This window comes from Mixophyes fleayi, chromosome 1 (assembly GCF_038048845.1).
Source record: "Mixophyes fleayi isolate aMixFle1 chromosome 1, aMixFle1.hap1, whole genome shotgun sequence".
NCBI classification, from domain to species: domain Eukaryota; kingdom Metazoa; phylum Chordata; class Amphibia; order Anura; family Limnodynastidae; genus Mixophyes; species Mixophyes fleayi.
The window spans coordinates 256,993,052-257,002,876 of NC_134402.1; positions in this window are offsets into that span (position 1 = coordinate 256,993,052).

A 9,825-nucleotide genomic window follows, 5' to 3' on the forward strand; every position below is an offset into this window, starting at 1 on the left:
AGTTGCTCACATGCTGCTCTGGCAGACTGATCAAATACGATTGTACCAATATGTTTCGTAATAGTTAAACTTATTAAACAAAGAAAGATGTTTCATTGAAAAGAATATTGGAAGGATGTGTTAGTTGGCAACTAAACAAGTTTGAGCACAGAGACCTAAACCAGATCATGCGAAAGGATTCTTGTATTTTTGTAACACAGGACTGGCAGCTTTTTACCTGCATTACTTTAAGGATGACCCACTGTGTATTATGTCATCACATCTAGTTTTTCCTAAATGTTACTACAACCAGATTCCAGTAGTTCTGCTGATTCCGAACTTCCACTGGCATTAATGTAAGCACAAAAATTGTATGGCAAAAGAGCTTAATGGAATGGGTTTCCATGGCCGAGCAGGTGCATGCAAGCCCCACATCACCAAGACCTATGTCAAGCGTCGGATGGAGTAGTGTAAAGCACACCAACACTGGACTGTGGAGCAGTTTAAACATGTTCTGTGGAGTGACGAATTACGCTTCTCTGTTTTGCAGTCAGATAGGCGAGTCTGGGTTTGGCGAATGTCGGGAGAATGTTACTTGCCTGACAGGCAAGAAACATTGCCAACTGTGAAGTTTTATGGAGCAGGGATAATGGTATGGGACTGTTTTTCAGGGTTTGCGCTAGGCCTGTTATCTCCAGTAAAGGGCAATCTTACTGCTTTAGCATACCAAGTCATTGTGGACAATGCTATGCTTCCAATTTTGTGACAACAGTTTGGGGAAGCCCCTTTTCTATTTCTATTTCAATATGACTGTGTTCTAGTGCACAAAGCAAGGAATACAAAGACATGGTTGATGAGTTCGGTGTGGGAGAACTTGACTGGCCCGGACGGAGTCCTGACCTCAAACAAATCAAACACCTTTGAGATGAACTGGAACCAGGGTGGGATAAACTGCGAGCCTGGCCTTCTTGTCCAACATCAGTGCCTGAGCTGATAAATGTTCTACAGAATAAATGAGCACAAATTCCCAAAGAAACTCTCCAATATCTTGTGGAAATCCTTCCAAGAAGAGTGGAAAAAGGGGGACCAACTCATCATCATTACAATTTATTTATATAGTGCCACTGATTCCGCAGCGCTTTACTGAGAACTCATTCACATCAGTCCCTGTCCCATTGGAGCTTACAGTCTAAATTCCCTAACACACACACACACAGACACACAGACACAGAGACTAGGGTCTTTTAGCAGCCAATTAACCTACCAGTATGTTTTTGGAGTGTGGGAGGAAACCGGAGCACCTGGAGGAAACCCACGCAAACACAGGGAGAACATATAAACTCCTCACAGATAAGGTCATTGTCAGGAATTATACTCATGACCCCAGTGCTGTGAGGCAGAAGTGAGTGCTACCACTTAGCCACCATGCTGCCCCATGTTTCCATATTAATAGTATATGCATTTGAAAACAATGCCATTACAGTCCCTGTTGGTGTAATGGTCAAGTATCCAATACTTTTGTCCATATAGTGTATAAATAAAAAACTAAATCTGGTAACATCTACTGCTTAGCCTCTTCTAGTTGTTGGAAATAGGGAGCAGCATTGAAATACCAGTCTTCTACAATTTTTGTGATGGTGCTCTAAAATTTACACATCTGTCTTATTACTTAAACTAAGCGTTGTAGGGGGTGTATGGGGTGCCGCAGCTCTGTGACCTGGAGGTGAAGGGAGCCCAGTAATTAGAGGACAACACTCAACTCATTCCAATACCCTTGCTATATAGAGGCTCGCTGCTCTGCTCTATTAGCCAAGAAGCACTGTTCAGCTCCGGCTTAAAGTTATAGAATAATTTTCACAGGAAGGTCATTGGCTGTCAATGCATTATTTAATCATTCTAAGAGTCCCTTCCAAAATAATAGGAGCAGGATCTAATTGTACCAGAGATACCCAGTGTTCAGCTTTGTACTGTGTATTAGCTGGCATGGTTCCTTGCCTGAAATGTTGTAGAGTGGCAGAAGTTTGATGTATTTCAAGTGGGCTCATCAAACATCTTTCAAAAAGCAGTGATAAGGGTAGACATATTGTGAGCATTAGATAATTTTCTCCACCTGGGGAGAGACGCAAACATGTGACTAGATAGTAAAGATGTCAGTACACAGAGAATTAGACAAGATATATAAATATTATAAGGGACAAACAATCACTCCAATAGAGTAACATAGAGCTGAGATATTGCACTCAAACACATACTTCTACATTACAGGATGTGCCTAAGTAGAAGAAGATTAAGAAGAAAACTGCATAACACATTTGCTCATAGATGGCTGTTCGTGGGGTTCAGGGCAAATGGGTGCTCTGCACCTAAATCAACATGACTGGACAGGTTTATTACAACTTTGTTGCAGCTAAAATTTCTGTAACCCAAATAAAAGTAAAGAAAGAGAGTGCCCCAAACTTATGTATTATTTATATGAGGCAGATGAGACAGTCTGTCCACCATAATTAAGTCACACCTTCATAAAATCATGTAATTCCAATACTAACGTTAACACCCAAAATGTGGAATATGAAATTTGTGTGTATAATATAGGATTCAATCAAAACCTTAGACCGGACAATAACAATTAACCAGATACTCTTCCCCCTTTCCTTCCGAGGTTAATGTTGCAAGATCAATATTTTTGTAATTTCAAGTTGGATAAGTGGTAATGTGAATCTCTGATATAAAGCCAATGGCAGTAGTGAGTGGCCAACTCACCTGCTTCATGAACAGATAGTGACACATGTTAAGGGAAGCAAACAGTCTCTAATATAGCACCACACAGCAAAGCACTGCATTGAAGCATAAAAGAATACTAATTATATAAAAATAAAAAAATAAAAAATAATAATAATAATAATATTGACACACAAAATACCTTCCCTATAATTTTTTCTTTCAATACAAATGACACTCACTACATTTTGTCATTACTATTGAGAAATAGAAACTTTACCTGACCATTGTAATGATCGCTCTGCACCTTCTCTCGTAGATGCATTTTGGGGGTAGGAAAGGAAAAAATTCCTCATTTTGTTTCTATGTGGCATTACCTGCACCCTTTGAAGAGTAGTATGGACTAGTTTACTATAAACTTTTAATTGACCCTAAGATCTTCCTTCCCATGCACCATGCTATTAAGGAATTGGATACCTGTGAAAATAGTCTAGTCAACAAAATTATCCCAAGACCAATATACAGCTGTAAAAAAAGAAACATAAAGTTAAAATATGCACATACAAAACATCCATATTATTTAAATGCTGTATTAAACATTCTGTAATTTACTCCTATGCATACTATTGCTTGATCCTCTAGATCTGATGAAAACTGATAAGAAAAAAAAACAATCCCTATGCTGATATATGATTAGCAATTCTCAATGCAGGAGTCATTGTATAGACTTAGCCAGTGGAACTCAAACTTTCTCAGTTTGAGGCACCCTTAGGGTCAGCGTAAAGAGAAAAATTGATCTTACCCTATATGACCTTGATCGCTGGTCTGATTAGTTTTCTTCTGTAGCTCTGACAGTCAGCGGTGACTGATCCTGTTATGAAGCTGATTGTTACTTCAGAAATGATCCGGACAAGTTGTTTGAAGAAATCCTATTTCTTAGTGTGTTGATTGCCAACCGTCCCGCCGCACACAGCAAACAGGATGAGGTAATGTAAACTACGGTGGTTGTGTGGAATCAAAATTCACCCAACGCGTTTCATCCGATATACTGGACTTTTTCAAGGATGTTGTAAGATGGATGAGAGAGGTCCATATGGTATGAGGGTTTTGACCATATATATCCACTTTGTTTCTTAGCGTGATATATAAAGTGGATATATATGGTCAAAACCCTCATACCATATTGTTTAAATAGTGACTTTGATTTGGGATCATTTTTAAAGATCTAATTTTATTCTTTTAACTTTACAATACTGTTTGCATTTAAATCAAAATGTTATTATTTTATTTTATTTTTAATAAATCTATGGAAAACCAAATATATCGTTTATAATGGTGCTTAACCAATAGGGACTCAGCAGGCTCTATATAAGACCTCTCTCATGCATCTTACAACATCCTTGAAAAAGTCCAGTATATCGGATGAAACGCGTTGGTTGAATTTTGATTCCATAAATCCAATTTTTTTTTAATAAATCCAATCACTGATTGATTGAAATTACAAACCAGTAAAATAAATAGGAAAAGGTGTGAACCATTTTAATACATATTCTACATGTCCCAGTGATGAATGAATGAATGAATGAATGAATGAATGGGCAGCAAGTGGAGTTTGTATGTTGTGTTTGCGTGGGTTTCCTCCGGGTGCTCCGGTTTCCACCCACACTCCAAAAACATACTAGTTGGTTAAGTGGCTGCTATCAAAAAATTGACCCTAGTCTCTCTCTCTCTCTCTCTCTGTATGCTAGGGAATTTAGACTGTAAGCTCCAATGGGGCAGGGACTGATGTGAATGAGCTCTCTGTACAGCGCTGCGGAATCAGTGGCGCTATATAAATAAATGGTGATGGTGATGAATGAATGAATGAAATAACACATAAATAAATTACTTATTTGTTTACCTGACAAATTCTATAGGGTGTTACAATACCAGCCAACATGGGCATAGATTATCCTGTAATTATGATAGCCAAGTACAATGCTGGAATGAGCATGGATAGATGCTTTTAATTTAAGGATAACAAGATGTGCACCCCCTTCCCAAATATAATTAACTGGCTTTACACTGAAAGCATTGGGGCACTTCTAGAACCCATGGGGTGTTTGAACCCAGGCAATAAGCAAATGTCTTAGCTTAATTGGCAAGATAAAACATTTATGAATCATTACAATTCATTAAATTTCAGACATGCAATCAAAATTATTTATTTTTTTCTCTTTTGTAACATAATCACCCTTTTTAATTAAAATTATTGTAATAACCTCCAATATTAATATCAAGTGTTTGTTGGATGAGTTGAACAAGTTAATTTGCAAGATTTGTGGGGCTTACTGACCTGGAACAGCACCTTTTCAGAATTTTAGATACTTTGGACCAAACCCCTTCAGGATATTGTCATGGTGGATGACACCTACATGTTTTAGTACTATCTCTATGTAAAATTGAGGTTACACTGTATATTGCATGAAAGCTTGTTACAATGGACCTCTTATGGATATTTATCACCTTCAAGTATGGTGAAATTTAAGTACTGAGCCATGCACTTAACTCATCTATCCATTTGGTAGAGACAGAGCTCAATGCCTCCTACTGTTTTCAGGTCCACAAATAAATCACAGTCTGCAGAGAATTGAATGTCTACTCATCTTGGCACAGCTCTTAAGGAGTTATGTGGTAATATCTGCAACTTGAGTTGTGGGTGAGGTTTCAATATTGCTGCAAGTGTATTTAGATTAGTTCATCTCAATGTCTAGACACAAATACAGATGCATTAGATTTTGCTACATGATACAAGCAACTCTAATCTCCATTCACGTCAAATTAAAAAAAATATCATTATAATTGTTGTATTTTGCAGTAAAGACTGCATCATCTGTACATCAGATGTCTCAATGAGGAGAAGAAATACATGGTGAGACTAACTTTAAGGTTTTAGATTCTGTGATTTTGTATTTCAAATGTATAATGATATAGAGGAGAGGTTCTCATTGTCAAGCAATGATATCACAAAAGGCAAAATTGCAGAGTGTAAGCTTTGTTGGTTAAATATTTTCTTTTTAAATTATCTCTAAAACTATTGGTTGAATAGCAATCAATCAGACAAAATGTATGTACAATCATTTCTCATGTAATTTCAATTATTCAATACCTCTGGATTTCTTCACACAGTAGCCAGCCAACTATGATAAAACACTTGTGATTATTCCCTTCTCAAACAAAAAGTTGCCAACATTTCACTGATTTTTTTGTCTTATCTAATAATTCACATTTTGTCCACTGGTTCTGCTTAAACAGCAACAGTCAGTTTTCAATATTAGGGGCAATTATTACAGTGAACAATAGTCACAAAATGCAAAAAAGTAATACAAATTATGTAATTAAATGAAAATCATTAATGTTTATGTATGTTAGTATCTTTTCACAGAAACAATACTACTTATCTCTCAGTTGCAAAACAGAACCCTGCCTAAACTAGGATGCACAATTGTGTAAATCCATAGCATTCCATTCAGAGATGCATATTTAATACAGGTAATAGTGATGTGAGAAAATTACTCTACCATATCTTAGAATGATACACTACCAGATATAGGACTAAAGCTATGCATTAATATATAAAACAAAATGTGTATGAAAGTTATACATGGAATGAAAACAACTGCATAATTGTTTTGAAACTTTTATGTGAAATTTGAAAGCAATAACTTTGATAACTTGTAGAAAAAAACACTTCCTCCACAGAATTGTGCAATATACAGGCCCATCTCTTAACAATGAAATCATAATTTGCGCGAAAATACTGCCCAACAGACTGAACCAATTCCTCCCCTCACTGGTTCACTATAATCAAGTGTGTTTCATCTTGGCGCATTTCACCTAATCCATATCATTAACTTTAGACGGTCTCCCACCATTATTCTATCTTTTACTGCTGGCAAAGTGTTTGACAGAATGCTCTGGAACTATATGCAGTTTAAAAATTGCAGGCTGACCTTGCTAAGTCGAACCACTTCAGCAACTCTTGGCTGGGTAAGATCATAGCGGTCAAAATTAATATTAAGTGTCTCTATCTTTTACAAACCCAACCGGTGACATTTCCCTTATCTCTACTAAATAATGTCCACAGGGCCCTTATTCATTCACTTGGAACAATAGACCTCCAAGACTCTCAGCTAATATTCTGAAAAAGTCAAGGAGTATGGGGACTCCCCAATATTAAGTTATATAGTTTAGCTCTAAGCCAACCTTAAGTTTCCTTTTGACTTCTATAAACATGGTAACTACATGCTCTTAGCTGAGTTACAGTAGAGGTCCCCTTCCTCTACCCTAAACACATTCAAACATCTACAAATCCAACAATTTTTGTGTTCTCTACCCATTTTATTCCTTACATTCTCTCAGCTCCTTTGAGCCCATCTGCAGACAAAATCCTACCTGTAATGGAATGATATCCCAAATTTATGTCATTTTGACTGATGCTACCTTCATTAAATGGAATTTCCACAAAACAGGAGAGGGATATTGGACCAACCACCAGATGAGAAGGCCTTGGAGGGCATGAGTCTGGGAATTTCTAAAAACTCTATCTCCACAAAGATCAAATAAACATCTTACAAACTGTACTGTAGATGATATTATACACTAGTTGGACTTAATAACGCACACTATTCTAAGCATATTATTTGAGGTCCTGGTAGCTAAAGTTTCCTGGGTGTTCCTGTATTATAAGTTGACAAGGATGTTGATATTTACACACACATCCTACACCAACTCTTTGTCCTGTCTCCCAATCCTTCACTCCCTAAGTTCCCTACCCACACTTTTTTTATTCATAATATAATTGTTTTTTTACTGTTTGTGACACTACTGATTTATACTCAGATGCACAACACTTGCATGTAACAAGGACAGAACTTGAGCGCAGTATGCTTCTATTTGAATCTGGGTGTAATTACGCTCAGTCTAAACATTACTTGCTGTAGTTAGTAGACAAAATACAGTGTAGGATACGCATGTGCAATATAAAATTAGATCAGAACGCATGCAAAAACAAGTTCTATAAAACAAAATTAACAACTCATAATTCTATAATCATTAATACAAATATGTGGTTTGTTTTTTTTGTGGACATTAAATACTTAAATCAGGATGTCCTTGAATGCATACTATGCATAAAATGCATTTTATATACTCTTTTACTTGCCTATAAATGTTATTTGCTCTCTAGAGACATGCATACAAGTAGCTTTTAATGCAAAGTCAATGTTGTGACCCTCATTACTATCAGTCGGCACTTACGCCGATCCTGTAGCTGATGCAAATGAAACGGCTAAAAAAAAAACTTACTTTAGAGAAACCCAGGACTTGAACAGGCCGCATCTGCATTTGGCATGCCCTTACTTTATGCGCTCATCCACCCCTTTCCAATCCCATTCTGCCCTTCGAGTCATAGGCAGTTGTGTCATTTGCATCCAGTTGCATGCAATTGCAGTTTTTGGCTTAAGGTCCTTTTCTGAGCATGTGCAGAGCTATTTCATACAAGATTCGGCAGACATAGGCACTTACATCTGAAGATGAATCAGGTACACTATATTTGATTTAGTTTCCTATTGGTCAGTACCTGCTATATTGGTCTCACTGTCCTGCTTTTTTTTATATATGTTATTTATTGCCTGACCATACAAAATGAAGAATTATAAAAATAAATAAAAAATATTTTCTAGGAATAATTACATGGCTCTTCCAAAGTCAATTCCAGATCTTAATGTGGTTTTATAGTTCTGTAGGTGATTGACAAGACTCTTGAAAAGAAAATAGCATTTATAAAAATGACATTTTGTATTTTTGTTCTGTGTCAAGAGCTTTACCAGATCAACCTGACCCAATTGGAACTGGCTAGTGGTTTTATATTAAAAATGTGAAAATGTTTTATATGTACTAAATCAATTTTTTTTATCTACCACATTTAAGGAACTAAAAGAAGGTAGATCACTCAAATAGATCATTAGTAAATATGGCATCCCACAGACATTAACTTGAGCGTAATGTAATGCTCACTTCATCAGGATATGATTGCAATATTTAATTAATTAAATTTTCTTAACCCCTTGTTGTAGGTAATCACATCCAGCAAAGGCAAATCACAGGGTAACTATTTTGTATGTAATCTTTTATATAAAATATATTTTTTTATTTTTTAGATTAAAATATACAATTATTTATATAAAGTGTAATCTAGATACACATATGTTTTAATAAACACTAATAAACTAGAATATACATTAATTCAGATTTATGAAAACCAGAGTAGTTTTATTAAGACACCTTTCAATTACATAGTACTTTATGAATAGTACTGCAATTATCACTTGTGCATTGTTTCCCTGAAATAAATACTATTGGCCTGATTCATTAAGGAAAGTAATGCCAAAAAAATGATTAACTTTGAACGTTAACAAAACCATGTAGTATTAGACAGGTAGGTAAATTTAAAACGTGGGGACAGATTTATAGTTGCGGTAGAGCATGTCCTACCTAGATCATCTTTAAGTTTCAGTGTAAAAATAAAGCTATCAAGTATTTGCGTCCTACATGAAAAAACAGACAGTGTATTTCTTAAATGCAAAATAATGAAGTAATTTGCACCCCTTGCATTGTAACATGGTTTTGTCCAGGAGAAAACTTACTAATTTTTTATCTTACTTTCCTAAATGAATCAGGCCCAATATCTTAATCTCACATTAATTGCATTGTCTCAATTTGAAATTAATTTCCAGCCATAAGTTTTAATTCTAATTGTCTTGATATATTGTTGTTTTTCACAATTTTATTTTTTGCTTTTTTTGCAATAAAACTGCTGTTTCAATTGTAATATCTTCAATTTGCATTTGCCTACAGGAAGGATGCATCTTTTTTTTTCTAGTAAATTAGACCAATAGTTTTTAGAATATAGTAAAATGAATCCAAATTTAAATGTAGTTGATCTAACAAGAAAAACATATTATCAACTTATGTAAACTAATAAATCAACTTTTCAAAGTAAAGTACATCAATGAGCTATTTATAGGAAAAAAAAAAACATAAAAATATCATACATACTCATAATTTCAATAAATATTCATAATTACA